Raw genomic sequence first — 20474 nt, 5'->3', positions numbered from 1 at the left:
TAAGGAGTTTGCATGTTCCTCCTGTGACCACATGGGTTGCCTCTGGGAGCTCTGGTTTCCTCCCACATCCCAAAGATGTACTGGTTTGTAAGTTAACTGGTCATTGTAAATTGTCCTAGGATTAAATTGAGGGATTGCTGGGAGGCTCGAAGGGCCAGAAAGGTCTTCTCAGTACAGTATGTAAATTTTTAAAAAATAGACAAGAACGTGTACTTAATGCACTTAGCAGCATATGCACAAAGTTAAAGAGTCACGTGGCACAGAAACAAGTCCTTTAGCCCACCAAGTCCACGCCAATTTATTCTCCATACATTCCCATCATCTTCTCCCAGACCCTACCATTCATCCCTGCACAACAGAGGCATCTTACAGTGGTCAATTAACTCACCAACCTGCACATCAGTGAGATATGGGGGGAGGACGAGAGAGACGGGAGCACCTAGAGAAAACCCACGTGGGGAACATACAAACTCCCACACAGATCAGGACTGAACTCGTTCACTGCAGCAGCCTCACAAGCTACACCGTTCGAGTAGCTGAAGAAGTCTAAGGCACAATAGTGGATTTTATCACTCACATGTAATTACTGGCTATGAATTACTCAAAAAGGCATTGCCACAATACATACACAGAAAAATATATGCATTTTATGTTGTGCGTAATTACATTTGTTTCTGCAAGGTTTCACAAACAAAATCTTAGAAAATATAACATGCATTGGGTGAATTTCCCCATTTGTATGATAATTATCAGAATAAATTTAGTAATATAATTGAAATATGCATTTTTCCCCATTTCTAAAATCCTGAATTGTGATAACTATCTTAACAACTCTAACATAATGAGATGAAAAGCTACCTGTAGGACTTCAGAAGACGCACTCGCTTCTTGCCCCTTGGAGAGAAATAAGAGCCTAAGACTGCAGAAGAATCACTGTAATAGGCCATAAGCTGCTGCGAAGTTAAACCTAGCAATAAGGTTTGATAAAAGCTAAAGCGGGATGATGACACGGTAAATACTATGCCGTACTCATGCAAAACAACTGACTGCTACTTTCTGCAATAGGGCACGATTTTCAGCAGTTAGAAGCAGAATACAAATAGATTTTGTTTCCGCCAACTCTCGCACTACACGAGATCTGGGTTAAATACTCTTAGTCGGTTATCTTATTACCGCAGGAAAGCCGGTTCCTTTTCATAATCTACACACAATTATGAAATTCCAGCAATACAGCATTGCTTTAGATACAAAATGATATATCAGGAAATGTGACCCAGAACTTTCTTTTATAAATTAACTACCTCATGAGATATGGAAAGCTGAGAGGGAAATACTATCCAAGTACAATTTCCAGTTGTATCTCAACTGCTGATTGACGTCAGCTACCATGACCAACAGCTTGTCTGAAAGGAGTTAATCATCTGTCAGTTCACTTACTCAGATTACACAACATTCATAAAGCTTCACTTGTATTTTTCCCCATTTTACAATCTGTATAATATATTATGTTCATTAGTTGATCAACTCAGTTACTTCTGATCCTTAAGCTGTTTAGGACTCATTTTCCTTCTGTAGTATTAAGCAGTACTGCATCATAACAAAGCTAAGTTGGGCTTTCTGAAATTTAAAGGAACAGGTTGGACAAGTGATTTTCAAACTTACTGGGTCTGCAATCTCAAGTACACCCATTGACTAGAAATGCTAGCAGACAGAATCATCAATACTTTGGAAGCATTTTAAATAAAAGATACAGATTTAGACATGTTTGCATGGATTCTGAGAAAAAAAAATAGGCTCGTGTGTTCATTCAAAGGGTGATGGGGCAGCTCACAGCAGAATCAGAATCAGGTTTATGATCACTGATATATGCTCAGAAATTTGATGTTTTGAGGTAGCAGTGCAGTGCAATACATTAAAATTACCATAAGTCATAATAAGAACATATAAAAAAAGTAAATAAATAGTGTAAAAAGAGAGCAGCATAGTGCCTGTGTTCATGGATTCATGGACCATTCAGAAATCTAATGGCAGAGGGGACGAAGCTGTTCCTAAAATGTTGAGTGTGCATCTTCAGGCTCGTGTATCTTTTTCCTGATGGTATTAATGAGAAAATGCCCTGGATGGTGGAGGATTTACACATAAATGATCTTCAGTGTAAATCCATGGGAGTACCATGTTCAAACTAGTCAATATTTGTCAAACAGTTTGGATCATGTTGTTGAGGATTCCAGAGGATTTACCTTTGCTGAAAACTCTATCTCTATCTGTGGTAAGAGTAAAATCAAGCTTTGCTTTAAAGAATCTCCCCTAAAGTCAAATTCCTTGCTAAAATGCACTTTGCTTGGCAAGGTGTGGAGGGGAGGCTGTTACCTATCCAAAGCAATTACTAATGGTGTAATTTAAGATATTGGTGTACCTATCTAGAAGCAATTAAGTTGCAAGAAAGAAGTAACAAATCTCCTTGGGTAGGAATGACTGGCTTGTCACTAAGATAGGAGAGAGAATGCTGACTTTTTCAGTCCCACAGAACAGAACTGACTTGTCTGCAAAGTTAGGTGGGAAAACCATGCCAGATATCTCTTGCAGACAATATTTAAATTTTGACAAAATAAGATTCTGGTCTGTGCAAATTCATGAAGACTGATCTTACACTGCAACCTTCAGCACATGAATGTTGAATTGCATCACAACCAAATGGCTAACCACAAATTTCAAACACAATGGTTATGAGAAATATCAACAGACACTTCCTTACAGGAAAAGAAACTCCTGTTTGAATAATGATAAGGCAATCATGAATCTTCTGGACTCTGTTTTCACCACAAAAGCCTGGAGACATATGCTGTGTTCTTTGTTGAGCTCAGTGTTATGATTCAATGTTACAAAAAAAAAACCTAAAAACTTCAGGGAGGCAACTATCACGATTACTGAAAGATTATCAACCTGGCAAGATGCAATTTACCACCGATGCGGCAGAGAGGGCCTCAAGATGGCTGTGGCTCAAAAGAGGGGAGCCATGGAGTCATACGTAGCTAGTCATCTGGACACAAGTCGGCTGGGTCACCTGGAGGAAGGTGTATGACGTTGAAAGACCCAAAACACCTGATAGTTCTGGGAACATCACTGAAGATGTGTTCAAGGGCATCAGTAGATGTATGTCATGTATCAACTCCATCTGAAAGAGGCTGTCCACAACTGAAATAAATCAGTATATTTCAAGGCCCAGAATGCAATCTGGTTATGGGAAAAGCTTATTCATCTGTATACTGAAAAGGTGTAAAAGCATCTTGGACTTACCATTCACGGAATATACGTGAAAGAAAAATCTGTCTTGCTGATCAATATAAAACTTATAACCAAATGAAGTAGCATATCTTTTATTGTGACTGGTGGCAAATGAATACACTGTACTATATATTAGCACATTTTTTGAATAAAGCATATTAATTAGGGAGAAAAGTTATTTGTTAAATTTCAAAAGTTAATTTCTGACTATACTTCTAATGGGATTTTTACCTAATAATGCAGCAAAAATCTAGTTCCAAACCTCTATTTAAATTTGTGGAACGTATTGTTTAAACATCCAAGGCTTCCAAAAACTAGGAGACCTAGTTAGAGAATCAGGACAAAGTGAGAAAAGTACCCTCTTTTGTAGCTAAAATTATTGGGTATATCTTGAGACATTTCTTTCTGCAGTTACTATTGAAGGTTAAAGGCATTTCTTCTCTAAAGATATGTTGCTTGGAAACATAAGAAAGAAATATGAGAAAACAAAATAGGAACATGTAAAAATTTTCAAAGAGCTCAGTGCATTTCCCAGCTTTTATCATGACAGAATCAAGACAATGCCAACATAACATTGCTGCACCTGTTTGTATGAAATGGTAAAAGGCACATAAATTTATTTGAAGTCTTCCATAAGAGGATGCAGGTGTTACAAAAGATTAATGAATAATTGAATTATAAGCATTAAGTAATAATCTGCTCCATGGATGCACACTGACACAATATGTTACTTCACACTTAACTATATGTTACTTAACTCATAATCCCTCCAACGGACAACTGAGATGCTAAACAAAAAAAAAATTTGCTAAACTTCAACTTTAATAGAGCAGGCCTGCTGTGGAGGAAGAATCCTTTCATGTGGTGAGTTGTGTGACAATGAAGTTACACTTTGTAGTTTGGTACGGCATCTGTTCACTGAACTGTACATCACAGGGAGGCTGGTGAAGACCGTGTATAAATCATGAATGGTTGCTATTTTTTCCTCATGGCAGACACACTGCAAATTTGTCATTGATATCACCAGCACATCAGAAACCAGTAAGACAAATGGGCACAAGCAAGCTGCTGAGCTGTATTGTAACCAATGCTTGAGGCGTAGTTACTGTTTCTTTCAAACCACTGCTTCTGATGGTTATGATAAAACGTATTACTTTTGTACATTTAGCATCCATGATTCTTGAAAAGAAAGTACCCAGAACAAGCCAGAAAGAAAGCAGTTTGAAAATGCATGTTTGCTTGTTTCTCCTGCAAGGATCTGTTGCTAAATTTGATAGCTTTAGGTGGTAAACATGGGGTAGGATATGATCAGTCTTGCACAGCAGCTCCACACACCTTACTTGAAATACAGTGGATTCCAGTTAATTGGGGCAGTCACATATTAGGGACAACTCTTGAAGTACAAAAACTAATTGAGAAAATGGCCAGGGTTCCCTTTTTTTATTTCGGACATTATGCCGCTTAATTGAGGCAGGAGACTGTTGCCAAACAGTTTCTAATTAGCGTCAGTTGCGTGCACTTGTGTGTCTGTTTGACACTACACTGTGCTTAAAAAAACAGTTTTTAAGACAGCATTAATGGTGTCATGCTCAAAAAGCAGTGATTTTAGTCATTGATAGTTGGCGAGAAATAAGCAGAAAGACAATTCAGAACTGTTTTGCTCTGCGGTTTCAAGCATTCAGGTCTGTTGATGTTAGGAATGACTGGCAGTGGAAGTGAAAGCAGTGAAGTCGTTAGGAAATAGGAAAAATTTGAAGGTATCAACAATCATATTTAAAATGAAGACTTAGAGGAAAAATCAAAAGCATTGTATGAAGACAGTCTATTACTTGCACTAGGTGTCTGCACTGATATTACAGACAATCAAAAGAACATATCAGCATACACTGGATTAATTCCTCTGACTACTAAGAACTAATACACGGTAATGTAATAGTATTGCTAGTGCCATAATTTGTTCTGTGTTTCATTTTAAATACATAATTTGTTACTCAGTTAAATGGTAGTTTGTCCTTTTCATATTAATTTAACTATTTCCATGAAACTTTGGCTAATTGGGACAGCTGCTTAATTGGACCAAATGTACTCATTCCGACGTACTCCAGTGGGAATCCACTGCATATGTGCAGTACTCAAATACTGTACCTCATTAGAAGAATATTCATAACCTAAGTATTTAGGATCACAATTTTTAGGATCTAAAATAAAATATACTGATTATGAAATAAAATATATGCAATTATTCAAAACTCTGGTGCTCCATGAAGTTCCATCCTCAGCCTCCTAGTCGACTTCCTGTATACTCATGACTGTCTAGCCTAGTTCTGCTCTATCTCCATCCACAAGTACACAGATGATATCATTGTAGTGGGCTGTATCTCAAATAATCATGAATACAGAAAGAGAGAGAGAACATAGAAAACCTACAGCATAATACAGGCCTTTCGGCCCAGAAAGTTGTGCCAAACATGTTCCTACCTTAGAAATTACTAGGCTTATCCATAGCCCTCTACTTTTTTTAGCCCCATGCACCTATCTAAAAGTCTCTTAAAAGACCCTATCATATCTGCCTCCACCACCGTGGCCAGCGATCCATTCCACGCACTCACCACTCTCTGAATAAAAAACTTACCCCTGACATCTCCTCTGTACCTACTCCCCAGCACCTTAAACTTGTGGCAACCATTTCAGCCCTGGGAAAAAGCCTCTGACTATCCACACGATCAATGAATCATGACAAAAAAAATTCCCTCAATCTGAACCAAACAAAATAGTTAGACTTTGACGTCAGAAGGGGGAGTAGTACACATGCTCACATCTGCATTGACGGTGTTGAGGTTTGAAAGAGTTGAGAGCTACAAGTTCAAAGGTCAACATTCAAGTAAATTTATTATCAAAGTACATATATGTTACCATGTACTACCTTGAGACTTATTTTGTTGCAGACATTTACAGAAAAACAGAAAATCAATCTAAGTAAGAAGACAAACTGTGCAAATAAAAATAATTCTGAGAACATAATTTGTAGAGAGTCCTTGAAAGTGAGTTTGTAGGTCATAAAATCAGTTCAGAGCAGTGGTGAATGAAGTTCTCTGCACCAGTTCACGAGTGTAGGGTAATCTGGTTGTAGGATACTAACTGATCCAGAAGATGGTGACGTAGAACCTAAGGACTCCTGCCTGCTGGTTGTAGTAAGAAGAGGATGTGGCCTGTATGGTAGGGGTTTTTGATAATAGCGTCCTGTGTAAGTGTACTCAGTGGTGCGGAGAGTTTCACTAGTGATGTACTGTGTTGCATCCATTACTGTTTGTAACCTTTTCCATTCCTGGGCTTTGGCATTTCCAAACAATGCCATCGTGCAACCAGTTAAGATTCCACTGTGCATCTAAAAAAGTTTTTGGTGACATGCCAAATCTACACAAACTGCTAAGAAAGTAGAGGCACTGTTGTGCCTTCTTTGTATTGGCACTTATGTGCCTGTTCCAGCACAGAATCTGATAACTGATGCCAAGGAATTTAAAGCTACTGACCCTCTCCACCTCAATTCCCCTAATGAGGAATGACTCAAGGAACTGAGGCTTCTTCCTCTTGTAGTCAATAATCAGCTCTTTAGTTGTGCACGTATTGAGTGACACCACTCAAACAGATTTTCACATGCTGACTCATCACCCCCTTTGATTCAGCCTACAGTAATGGTGCTTGCAGCAAACTTGGAAACAACCTTAGAGATGTACTTAGCCACACAATCATAAGTACATGATTGACAAAGCTACAAAGTAATCTTGCAGCTCTATAAAAGCCTGGTTAGTCCACAATTGTAGTAAAGTGTTCAGTTCCAGTCACTTCATGAAAGGAAGTTAGTGGAAGCCTTAGAGAGGGTGCAGAAGAGATTTACCAGGATGTTGCCTGGATTGGAGAGCATGCCTTATGAGGAGAGGTTGAGTCATCTAGAGATAGTTTTCATGGTATTTGGAAGTACATGATAAAATAGGCCAAAGCCAGCAACATTTCCTAAAGGGAAATGTTGCCTGACAAATCTGTTGGAATTCTTTAAGGATGCAGGATATGCAGGATAGACAAAGGATGGTCAGTGGATGTTGGTTACTTGTCTTGTGTTTTCAGAAGGTCCTTGACAAGTTGCTGCACATGAGACTGCTGAATAAGATAAGAGCCCATGGTATTACAAGACAGATACTAGCATGGACAGAAGATTGCCTGACTAGCAGAATAAACAGGGCTTTTTGCTGCAGGTGACTGGTGGTATTCCACAAGGGTTGTTGTTGGGACCACTTCTTTTCAAGTTATATGTCAATGATTCTTGGATGATGGAATTGATGACTTTGTTGACAAGTAGAGTGGCAGACATTGTTGAGGAAGCAGGAAGCTTGCAGAAGGACTTAGATATATTAGTAGAATGGGCAAAGAAGTAGAAGGAAAAAAGATTTAGACTATTTTATAAATGAAGAGAAAATTCATAAATCAGAGGTGCAACGGTATTTGAGAGTGTTCGTACAGGATTTCCTAAAGATTAACTTACAGGTTGAGTCAGTGGTAAGGAAGACAAGAAGACAAGAATATAAAAGCAACGATGTAATGATGAGGCTTTTTGAGGCATCGATTAGATCACACGGGAGTACTTTAGGCAGTTTTAGGTCACTTATCAATGAAAAGGTGTGCTGGCATTGGAAAAGGTCCAGAGGAAGTTCACAAGAATGATTCTGAAAATGAAAAGGTTAATGTATAAGGAACTTTTGATAGCGCTGGGCTTGTATTCACCTCACAGGTGTTTAGAAGAATGGAAGAGGGGAAAGGGTATCACATTGAACTCTATCAAATACTGAAAGGCCTAGACACAGTGGATGTGGAGAGGATTTTAAAAATACATATATGTCACCATATACAACACTGAGATCCAATTTTCTTGTGGGCATACTCAATAAATCCAATAATCATAACAGAATCAAGAAAAGACCGCACCAACTGGGCATACAGCTTGTGAACCTATGTGCAAAAGGACAGCAGGCTGTACAAGTATGAAAAGAAAGAAATAACAATGGATCCTGTAGCAGTTTAACTCAATCTGATTACAGGAACAATCAAGTGGCAGGCATCTTTCAAAATCTTGCTTTAAAATACAAATTCATGAATGAAATCACACTTTAGTATAAATACAAGCCGGATCCAGTTTAAGAGTCAAAATACCACAAATTATATTATGACTGATCAGTAATGGACAATCCATAATAAGCATTTGGATATAGTAATATATAATAAATAAGCAAGAACAACTTACTGAATAGATACAGCCATTTCAAACACACATAACTTATAAAAAATCATTAAGTGGAAAACACCAGAAATATGGTGAATTAAAAGAGGAAATTGAAAAACGTTGGAACATGAATAGGGTACACATTGCCCCAGTAGTAACATATATAACTGGTGTCACCCCAAAGGCACTACACAATGGCATTAAACAATTAGGGCTACGCAGTCATATCTATGTAAATTTTCAGAGAGCCACAATACTATACACCACTAGAATGGTCTGAAAGTTCCTAGCAATTGACAAATGAGCATGCTTGGCTATGCCTGCTTTACCAGCTTGAGCTGAGAAATAAATACAAATTAATAATTATATAATATTAAAATATTAACATATTCTTTTGGCATAATATCTTGGTCTGAAATCATTCTGGAAAACTTACAAAGAAAAATAAGAACTGAAATGACAAATTTTAGAAAGCACTATGCATACACGAACGTGCTTAGATTAACACACCTAGGACAGAAGGGGGAAGAGGAATAATAGACATAAAAAATATACACAACAGTCAGAGAAAGCTGCTAAGGACTTGTTTTTCTCAACAAAAACAGTAGTCAGCACTCCATATGCAATTCTGATTAAAAAGAATACACCACTAAACTTAAATGAAAGCACAACCTAGAAAAATGAAGATATTACCACTACAAAAAAAGTTAAGCAAAGGAAGAGCACGACCCTCCATGGAAGGCAGCCCCATGATCTGAGCACTCCAGGTGTTGACAAAGAAGTGAGCACCTGGCTCAGAGCTGGAGATCTCGTCCCAGAAACCGAGGGGTTCTTTGAGGCAATACAGGATCAGGTGGTGAGCACAATCCAATAATACATAATAAAAGACCAACATATTCAGGATGATAAATGTAGAAAATACCACGAAAAACCACAAAAAATCGAATACATTACAAGACCCTGTAGCAGTTTAACTCAATCGGATTACTTACACAGACACAATCAAAATAGTAAAAATATTCATTAAAATCTTGCTTTAAAATACAAACTCATAAAAGAAATCATACCTTACGATAAATACGAGCCTGATCAAATAATTTTAGAGTCAGAATACCACAAATTATATTACGATTGATCAATTATTACAGAGACGACAATCTATAACAACCATCTGGACACAATAATACAGGATAAACAAGCAACAACAACATACTTAATAGATATAGCCATCATAGACAGCCATAACATACAGAAATCAATAAGTGAAAAATATCAGAAATATGCTGAATTAAAAGAAGAAATTGAAAGACTTTGGGACATGAATAGGGCATTCATTGTCCCAATAGTAATATCGACAACTGCTATCATCCCAGTCACTACACAACAGCATTAAACAATTAGGTCTATGCAGCAATATGTAAACCTCCAGAAAGTCACAATACTAAGTACAACTAGAATAGTCTAAAAGTTCCTCACAATTGAGAAATGAATATGTTTGGCTACACTTGTACCTCAGGGTTTACCTGCTTGAGCTGAGAAAAAAAATAAGGAATAATAAATAAGCAATAAATGTTGAGAACTTGAGATGAAGAGTCCATAAAAATGAATCTATAGATTGGTGGGAACATTTCAGTGATGGGGCAAGTGAAGTTATTCTCTTTCGTTCAAGAGCCTGACAGTTGAGGGGTAATAACTGTTCCTTAACCTGGTGGTGTGAGTTTTGAGGCTCCTGTACCTGCATCTTGATGGCAGTAGTGAGAAGAGAGCATGAACTGAGTTGAGGGTTCCTGATGATGGAAGCTGCTTTCCTGTGACAAACTCAATGGACCCTTAACATACTCCAGATCTCAATATTGGAATGGAAGCTCAGGTCACATGGGCACAATCGGATAGCGGTTAGCATGACACTATTACAGCTCGGGGCATTGGAGTTCAGAGCTCAATTCTGGCACTGACTGTAAGGAGCTCTCCCCGTGGAATGTGTTGGTTTAACCCAGGTGGTCCAGTTTCCTGCCCAAGTCCAAAGACTGACCGGGTGAGTTAATTGGTCATTGTAAATTGTCCTGTGATTAGGTTAGGGTTAATCAGGGTTGCTGGGGAATGATGGGATAGCATAACTCAAAGGGCAGGAAGGGCCTACTCTGCTGTATCTCTAAATATATAAATAAATACAAAATACAAAGACTCTCAAATCTTCATCAGAATAAAATATATAGCTTATTTCATTCTGAAGCTAAAATTAAAAACAAAATATATTTGTGAGTAGCATTAAATTGTAGAGTTGGTCAGATTACAGTATTTTTTATACTTTGAAGTTGATTTCAATAAGTATCAAAGCTACCAGGGAAGTGGCCTGGTCGAGGGAAGTGCCTGGTGTGAAAAGTGCTAGTCTTTGGCTCGAGAGTCTTCGGCGAGGAGACTACGCCAGGCACAATTGCAGAGGGTGAAGACATGACCACTAAGCTGAATCAGTGTACTACGTGCATGATGTGGGAGGTCAGGGACACTGATGGTGCCCCCAGCTGCAACAGCTGTGGAAAGTGTGTCCAGATTCAGCTTCTGAAGGAGCACTGAAGAAAGAACTGGATGATCTCAGGTTTATTGGTGAAAACGAGGGTTTTCTGGACAGGATCTACAGTGAGGTCGTTACACCGAGGATACTGGAAGAGAGAAAGGGGGCGACAATGAGGAAGGAAAGGATGCTTGAAGTACAGGAGACCCCAGGGGATGTACCTCTGGTAAACAGGTTCACCCTCTTGGAACCTGTCAAGACAGAAGATACTGCCAGCCTGAGAGGCGGACAGGTCTGTGAGCCGAAAATTGGTGCAGGAGCAGAGCTGAGGAGTCAGACATCAGGAAGAGCTGTGGTAGCAGGGGACTCCATAGTAAGAGGTAGGAAAGGGGTTTCTGCAGCAACAGGCGAGATTTAAGGATGGTGTGTTGCCTCTCTGGTGCTAGGATCCAGGACATCACAGGCTGATTGCAGGGAATCCTCAAGGGTGAAGGTGAACAGCTGGAAGTGGTAGTGCATGTCAGCACAAATGACATCGGGAAGAAGAGGAAGGACATTCTGCAGCGGGACTTCAGAGAACTTGGAAGAAGTCTGAAAAGCAGGACTTCCAGGGTGGTTATCTCTGGTTTGCTTCCAGTTCCTCGTGCGGGAGAGGGCAGGAACAGGGAGATAATGGATCTGAATGTGTGGCTGAGGAGCTGGTGCAGGAAGCAAGGATTTACATTCTTGGACCACTGCGATCTGTTTTAGGGTAGGGATGAATTGTACAAAAGGGACAGGTTGCACCTTAATAGGCAGGGGACCAGCATTCTGGCAGACAGGTTTGCCATTGCAACACGGATGTGTTTAAACTAAGTAGTAGGGGGGAGGGGATGAACTGGAAATATAAGGATGGAGTTAAAGGGTAAGTGAAAATAAGAAAAGTTAAAAAGGACAACAGAATCAATGGAGTAGAAAGCTCAAGAAGAGATCAAACAGTATGGCCAAGTGAAATAGGAATTGATATGAAAGGAGAGGGGAGTAATGAATTAAAGGTAGTATATATGAATGCACTAAGTATAAGGAATAAAGTAGATGAGCTTGAGGCTCAGTTGGAAATTGGCAGGTACGATGTTGTGGGAATAACTGAGACAGGGCCTGGGAAATGAATATTCAAGGATATACATCTTATCAAAAGGACAGACTGACTGGCAGAGGGGGTGGGGTGGCTCTGTTGGTGAGGAATGATATTCAGTCCCTTGCGAGGGGGGACATAGAATCTGGGGATGTAGAGTCAGTATGGATAGAACTGAGAAATTCTAGGGGTAGAAAGACCCTAATGGGAGTTATCTACAGGCCCCAAACAGCAGTCTGGATGTAGGGTGTAAATTGAATGAAGAGTTAACATTGGCATGTGGCAAAGGTAATGATACAATTGTCATGGGGGATTTCAACATGCAGGTAGACTGGGAGAATCAGAATGGTCCTGGACCCCAAGATGGATTCTTAGAACAGCTTGTACTGGAGCCTACCAGGGAGAAGGCAATTCCAGATTTAGTGTTGTGCAATGAGCTGGATTTGATCAGGGACCTCGAGGTAAAGGAACCATTAGGAGGTAGTGACCATAATATGATATGTTTTAACCTACAATTTGAGAAGGAGAAGGGAAAATTGGATGTGTCAGTATTACAGTTGAACAAAGGGAACTATGGAGCTATGAGGGAGGAGCTGGCCAAAATACCCTAGCAGGGAAGACAGTGGAACAAAAATGGCAGGTACTTCTGGGAATAATGCAGAAGGTGCAGGATCGGTTCATTCCAAAGAGGAAGAAAGATCCTAAGGGGAGTAAGGGGTGGCCGTGGCTGACGAGGGAAGTAAAGGGTAGTATAAAAATGAAAGAGAAGAAGTATAAGATAGCAAAGATGAGCGGGAAACTGGAGGACTGGGAAGCTTTTAAAGAGCAACAGAAGATAACAAAAAAGGCAATACGCCAAGAAAAAATGAGGTACAAAGGTAAACGAACCAAGAATATAAAGGAGGATAGTAAAAGCTTCTTTAAGTATGTGAATAGCAAAAAAATAGTTGAGACCAAAATTGGGCCATTGAAGACAGAAATGGGTGAATTTATTATGGGGAACAAGGAAATGGCAGATGAGTTGAATGGGTGCTTTGGATCTGTCTTCCCTAGTGAAGACAGATCCAATCTCCCAGATGTAATAGTGGCCAAAGGAACTAGGGTAAAGGATAAACTGAAGGAAACTTATATTAGGCAAGAAACAGTGTTGGAAAGACTGTTGAGTCTGAAGGCAGATAAGTCCCCAGGACCTGATGATCTGCATCCCAGGGTACTTAAAGAGATGGCTCTAGAAATCATGGACGCATTGGTAATCATTTTCCAATGTTCTATAGATTCAGGAACAGCTCCTGCTGATTGGAGGGTGCCTAATATTGTCCCACTTTTCAAGAAAGGAGGGAGAGAGAAAATAGGGAATTATAGACCGGTTAGCCTGACGTCAGTGGTGGGAAAGATGCTGGAGTCAATTATAAAAGAGGAAATTATGACACATTTGGATAGCAGTAGAAGGATCAGTCCGAGTCAGCTTGGATTTATGAAGGGAAAATCATGCTTGACTAATCTTCTGGAGTTTTTTGAGGATGTAACTATGAAAATGGACAAGGGAAAGCCAGTGGATGTAGTGTACCTGGATTTCCAGAAAGCTTTTGATAAAGTCCCACATAGGAGATTAGTGGGCAAAATTAGGGCACATGGTATTGGGGGCAGAGTACCGACATGGATTGAAAATTGGTTGGCTGACAGGAAACAAAGAGTAGTGATTAACGGGTCCCTTTCGGAATGGCAGGCTGTGACCAGTGGGGTACCGCAAGGTTCGGTGCTGGGACCGCAGCTGTTTACAATATACATTAATGATTTAGATGAAGGGATTAAAAGTAACATTAGCAAATTTGCTGATGACACAATGCTGGGTGGCAGTGTGAAATGTCAGGAGGATGTTATGAGAATGCAGGGTGACTTGGACAGGTTGGGCGAGTGGGCAAATGTATGGCAGGTGCAGTTTAATGTGGATAAATGTGAGGTTATCCACTTTGGTGGCAATAACAGGAAGGCAGATTACTATCTAAATGGAGTCAAGTTAGGAAAAGGGGAAGTACAACAAGATCGAGGTGTTCTTGTACATCAGTCAATGAAAGCAAGCATGCAGGTACAGCAGGCAGTGAAGAAAGCTAATGGCATGCTGGCTTTTATAACAAGAGGAATTGAGTATAGGAGTAAAGAGGTCCTTCTGCAGCTGTACCGGGCCCTGGTGAGACCCCACCTGGAGTATTGTGTGCAGTTTTGGTCTCCAAATTTGAGGAAGGACATTCTTGCTATTGAGGGAGTGCAGTGTAGATTCACAAGGTTAATTCCCGGAATGGCGGGACTGTCATATGTTGAAAGATTGGAGCGACTGGGCTTGTATTTAGAAGCGACTGGAATTTAGAAGGATGAGAGGGGATCTGATTGAAACATATAAGATTATTAAGGGATTGGACACACTGGAGGCAGGAAGCATGTTCCCGCTGATGGGTGAGTCCAGAACTAGAGGCCACAGTTTAAGAATAAGGGGTAGGCCATTTAGAACAGAGATGCGGAAAAACTTTTTCACCCAGAGAGTGGTGGATATGTGGAATGCTCTGCCCCAGAAGGCAGTGGAGGCCAAGTCTCTGGATGCATTCAAGAGAGAGTTAGATTGAGCTCTTATAGATAGCGTGGTCAAGGGATATGGGGAGAGGGCAGGAATGGGGTACTGATTGTGTATGATCAGCCATGATCACAGTGAATGGTGGTGCTGGCTAGAAGGGCCAAATGGCCTACTCCTGTCTATTGTCTATTGTCTAAATTAATTCTCACAACCTGGAAATACACTTCTTGAAAAAAACAGATTTTTACATTGAAAAGTATAGCAGATCCTTTTCTCTCTAACTCAGCTTTGAACTGACAGTGAGGATTAAAGCGCACAGAATCACATCTGATTAGAATCTTCTTTAAATATCAAGTTGATCAAAAAAATAGCTTCATGGTAAATCAAAGCAAATCCACATTGAAATATTTCTTCTAGGACAGATCTGTCAATCAACTTGGATTTCAGAAAGCTTGTGGAAAAGCTCAGAAGATGGATCACAGCTTGGCAAATCTGTAAATAGTGCCAGTATTTGAAATAAACCTCACATTGAATATGTCTTTTTCTTAACCGCTAACTCCTGTTGGCCTGAGAGAATCCCCAAATCATTTGTCTTGACGGGAACTATGAGGTCTAGACTTTAACTTAGTGAGTAATATTTCAGCATTTATAACAAAACAAAGATCATGGATTCAGTTGAAAGAATTTGTTGCAATCAACTGATTGTCGTAGGAACCAAATCAGGACAGATTTCATGTGCTCGCGCATACCTTGTGTTTCAAAATCAATTTTCAACAATGTTTACAGTAAAGTGTGCCTTTATATTATAAAGGGCAACAGAATAGGGATTTGTTCTTTATGTCCTTGTATGGGATAGCCCTTTCAAGCTTCTGGAATCTCAGACATATCCAAGTGTATGAGACAAAGGAGCTTGCCAAATGCTGGAAAACTGTGTCTCAACACGAAACAGTGCAGTTAAAAACAGAAAAAATGTATGCGCTACAGAGGGGAAACATATTTGTAACTTAGCCATCGCAAAATACGAATTATGATGGAATTACTGAATTTACTCCATTTTCCCCTTTAACATAAATAGGTTAAAACATCAACATATACAGTACATTGTAAAGGAATTTCAGAAAAGAATGCTCAACAAACATGCATTGAAATTCTGCACTGCAATTTGGGTGTCAGTGACCAAATTTGTTGAACTTGTTGAAAGCAATCATAAAATCTAATCTTTGGCTAAATAACTGATAGTTTTGAAATGTTTCAGTGTGAAGATTGGAAGAGTTCCAGAACAATCATCTTGAATTAAAATGTGGATGTGTGATGTATTAAATAAAACAAGGAATGTTAACAGAATTACCTCTGGCACAGTTTCTTTGTGGCAAATTAAATTGTCATGATTGACATTAGGAAGGAAACGGTGATGAGTAGACTGATGGGACTGAAGGCTGACAAATCCCCAGGTCCAGATGGTCTGCATCCTAGGGTACTAAAGGAGGTGGCTCTGGAAATTGCGGATGCATTGGTAATTATTTTCCAATGTTCCTTAGATTCAGGATCAGTTCCTGAGGATTGGAGAATAGCTAATGTTATCCCACTTTTTAAGAAAGGAAGGAGGGAGAAAACAGAGAACTATTGTCCAGTCAGCCTAACATCAGCAGTGGGGAAGATGCTAGAGTCCATTATTAAAGATGAAATAGTGGCACATCTGGATAGCAGTGATAGGATTAGGCCGAGCCGTCATGGATTTACCAAGGGCAAATCATGCTTGACTAATCTATTGGAGTTTTTCGGGGATGTAACCATGAAGTTAGACAAGGGAGATCCAGTGGATGTAGTGTACCTTGATTTTCAGAAGGCATTTGATAAGGTCCCACATAGGAGATTGGTGGGTAAAATCAGAGCTCATGGCATTGGGGGGGGGGGGGAAGATATTGACATGGATAGAAAACTGGTTGGCAGATAGAAAGCAAAGGGTAGTAGTGAATGGGTGTTTCTCGGAATGGCAGGTGGTGACTCGTGGGGTGCCACAGGGCTCGGTATTGGGACCACAGCTGTTTACCATTTACATCAACGATTTAGATGAAGGCATTGAGAATAACATCAGCAAGTTTGCTGATGATACTAAGCTGGGTGGCAGTGTGACATGTCATGAGGATGTTAGGAGAATTCAGGATGATCTGGACAGGCTGGGTAAGTGGGCAGATACTTGGCAGATGATGTTTAATGTGAATAAGTGTGAGGTTATCCACTTTGGGAGTAAGAACAGGAAGGCAGATTATTATCTAAATGGTGTAGAGTTAGGTAAGGGAGTAATACAATGAGATCTAGGAGTCCTTGTTCATCAGTCACTGAAGGTGAATGAGCAAGTGCAGCAGGCAGTGAAGAAGGCTGATGGAATATTGACCTTTATTACAAAGGGAATTGAGTACAAGAGCAAGGAAATCCTTTTACATTTGTACAGGGCTCTGTTGAGACGACACCTGGAGTATTGTATACAGTTTTGGTCTCCAGGGTTAAGGAAGGATATCCTGGCTGTAGAGGAAGTGCAGCTTAGATTCATGAGGTTAATTCCTGGGATGTCCAGACTGTCTTACGCAGAGAGGTTAGAGAGACTGGGCTTGTACACGCTGGAACTAAGGAGATTGAGAGGGGATCTGATTGCAACATATAAGATTATTAAGGGATTGGACAAGATAGAGGCAGGAAATATGTTCCAGATGCTGGGAGAGCCCAGTCCCAGAGGGCATGGTTTGAGAATAAGGGGTAGGTCATTTAGGACAGAGTTAAGGAAAAACTTCTTCTCCCAGAGAATTGTTGGGGGTGTGGAATACACTGCCTCGGAAGGCAGTGGAGGCCAATTCTCTGGATGCTTTCAAGAAGGAGCTAGATAGGTATCTTATGGATAGGGGAATCAAGGGATATAGGGACAAGGCAGGAACCGGGTATTGATAGTAGATGATCAGCCATGATCTCAGAATGGCAGTGCAGGCTCAAAGGGCCGAATGGTCTACTTCTGCACCTGTTGTCTATTATTTATTGTCATGAAAGAAACCATGCAGGCATGAGGCCCATGAGTTTCAATGTGTTGAAAGGGATGATTTCTGCCTAGTGGTCCTTCACTGTTAATAACAGAAATAGAAAATTCCAGTGTGTGTGTGCACACGTGCTGGTGGGGGTGAAGATGAGAAAGAAAGAGAGAGAAAAAGAAGAGACAGAGAAAGAGAGAGAAGAAAAAGAGAAAAGAAAGGGACAGAGAGAGAGAGAAATCTTGATATACAGAGCGAGTACATTTGAAATCAAACCAATTTAAAGTGGTTAATGCAATTTCTCCTTAGCTCAAAAGAGCCAGGTTTGACCTTGGCTTTGAGGGCTGTCTGTGTGCGTTTACACATTCTCCTTGTCACCACGTGGTTTTCGCTCAAGTTTTCCAGTTTATTCCCCATAACAAAGACATGCTGCCTGGTAGGTGAAATTGCCCTTGTACTTTGCCCTTATTGAAGGCAGATGACAGTAAAAGGGGAATGAGTTTTGGAAGTTGATAGCACTGTGAGTATGGAATGGGTGCTTGATGGCACAATTGTAATGGCCTGAAGGAACTGTTTAATTTCTCAATGCATTTATCTTATAGAGAATTATTTAGTGAAATACTAGCAAGGCATTACGATGACAAATTATGTTGCTAAAATATAATATATAATTAATGACTATTTACTGTAATATAAATAAATCAATGCTTCAGAGAGGCATTCCAATTAGCAAGCAAAGGTGTATGCTAACAGAACCCAGTAGATGACATTATTACATGGCAGACTTTGTCATTCTTTTTAAATCTACTTGATGGTACATGTGAATGAACAACTTGCTAGTAGAAGAAAACAATCCCTGCATGGATTGGGATGGTTTATTCCACATTCTCATTTTGAGTGAGCACAGCCGTTGCACTCATAGGTGTAGTCACAACCCGAGATGCAGGCGCCTTGTTTGAAGCAAGTATAGAATGGCCAGTGCTTTGAAGGACCTCAATTGAGCATCAAAGATTAGGGAACATCTCAGGGCATGAATATAGGGACCTTTATCCATATGAATGATCTCATTCAGTTTTCAGTAGACAGTTTCACTGAGTTACAGGCCTCGGTTAGGAGACTAATTTATTACGGAACTTCTTTGCCCTGTATTTTACTCAGTAAGGTCTATTCAGCAATAGCAGAAATAGTCTTCCAAAATCAAATCAATGCAGATGCTAGTAACCTGAAATATAAATAGAAAATGATGGAAAGACTCGGTTTAAAATGGTGTCTCTTTTCCCTTTTCAGTATTCTCATCTTTTCTATATAATGCTAATGAGATATGAACAACCATTCCCGGATCAAACAAGTTTGAACATTCTAGAACTGCCATGGTGTATCAATGCCTGATGCCTTCATGGACTTGTTGCAAATATGTGAAAAGATGATATTCAATCCCCGGTAATCACAGATGATTGGAGAATCTTACCATGACAATCATATCAGCTCTGCAACAGAAATTCCATTGCCACCCTCCAAACTAAAGGCTAAAAGGACAATTAATCATATTGTTTTGGTATTAATGTTTATTATCTCTTGGTGAACAGCAGGAGTTGCACTTACTGTCTACCACAGAATGTGGTTGACCACATTGCCAGTAACTGTATTCACAACAGAGTGGTTTGCCAGAGCACTTAAAAGGACAGGGAAATCAATCTCATGTAATAGCTAGATTTCTTTCCCTACAGGACAATAGCAAGCTCGTTGAGTATATGCAGCAATAGAGCCACTTTTATGGCTATATCTTTTTCCTTATGCCAGGCTATTAACTGATCTAATTAATTTCATTTCCTAACTTGCTATCAAATCATCACAAATTATTATCACTGTCTCCCATAGCTGCCACACTGCTGAATCATTTGTCAGTTTTCAATACCACACAGAAATACTGGTTCTACACCACGGAGAAGAAAAACTTGAAGTTGATGATTTCTGGCATCTAATTTGCAGCTTCCAATTCAGTTATCAAGCTTGCCAACCCAGTGCTTGGCAGAGATCTGCATTTAGAAAATGTACAACCCTGAATATAATCCGCATCAATCTTGACCATCGGCCTCACCTCTAAGTCTTCAGGTTCATTCCAGTGCACAGGTGAGGGGCAATGTTCGCAGAGCATTGTAAGGTGCCACACTTTTGTACCAATCTTGATGCCAATTTAAACAAAATGTCCTCCTCCTGTGCATCAACCGTATCTCTTCAATCTCTTCATATCCATGTGCCTATCTAAAGGCCTTTTAAACTCCACTAAACTGCCTGTTTCCACAACTACCCCGGTAACCTATTTCAGGAACCTACTACTCTGTATAAAAACGTTCCCTTTGTATCACCTTTAAACTTCCCTTATTTAATCTTAAAAGCATGCCCTCTGGTGTTTGACATTTCTACCTTAGGGAAAAGACTCTGTCTATCCTATTCATGCCTATTATAATTATTAAAACATCTCTCAGATCTCCCCTCGGTCTCTGACACTCCAGGGAGAACCACCCCAGTTTGTTCAACCTTTCCTGATAGTTCAACATGGAATATGTAAGTTCTGCATGTTAGAGTTCCTCTCTTTTAGACATCACCTTAATCCAAGCTCTGCTGGTCACTTACTAAACCCCATGTTCAAAAAATGGGAATGTCACTTGATTTTTTTTGGGAAGGTCCCCTTCTCAATCAACAACACT

General features: G+C 39.9%; 1 protein-coding gene across 12 annotated transcripts in view; it reads right to left on the bottom strand.

The window, feature by feature from the left end:
- Positions 1-20474, bottom strand: part of pde4d (phosphodiesterase 4D, cAMP-specific) — a 669903-nt gene that overhangs the window by 284333 nt on the left and 365096 nt on the right. The window contains exon 2 of one of the 12 annotated variants that reach the window (XM_059989361.1): positions 859-894. The exons of the other annotated variants lie outside the window; for them this stretch is intronic. The gene's annotated coding sequence lies outside the window, so the exon portion shown is untranslated. The remainder of the gene's footprint in view (positions 1-858; positions 895-20474) is intronic. 12 annotated transcript variants of the gene reach the window in all.

Source organism: Hypanus sabinus, chromosome 14 (genome assembly GCF_030144855.1).
Source record: "Hypanus sabinus isolate sHypSab1 chromosome 14, sHypSab1.hap1, whole genome shotgun sequence".
NCBI classification, from domain to species: Eukaryota; Metazoa; Chordata; class Chondrichthyes; order Myliobatiformes; family Dasyatidae; genus Hypanus; species Hypanus sabinus.
Note: the sequence above shows the minus strand (reverse complement) of the source record. Positions and strands in the feature narration are given on the sequence as shown.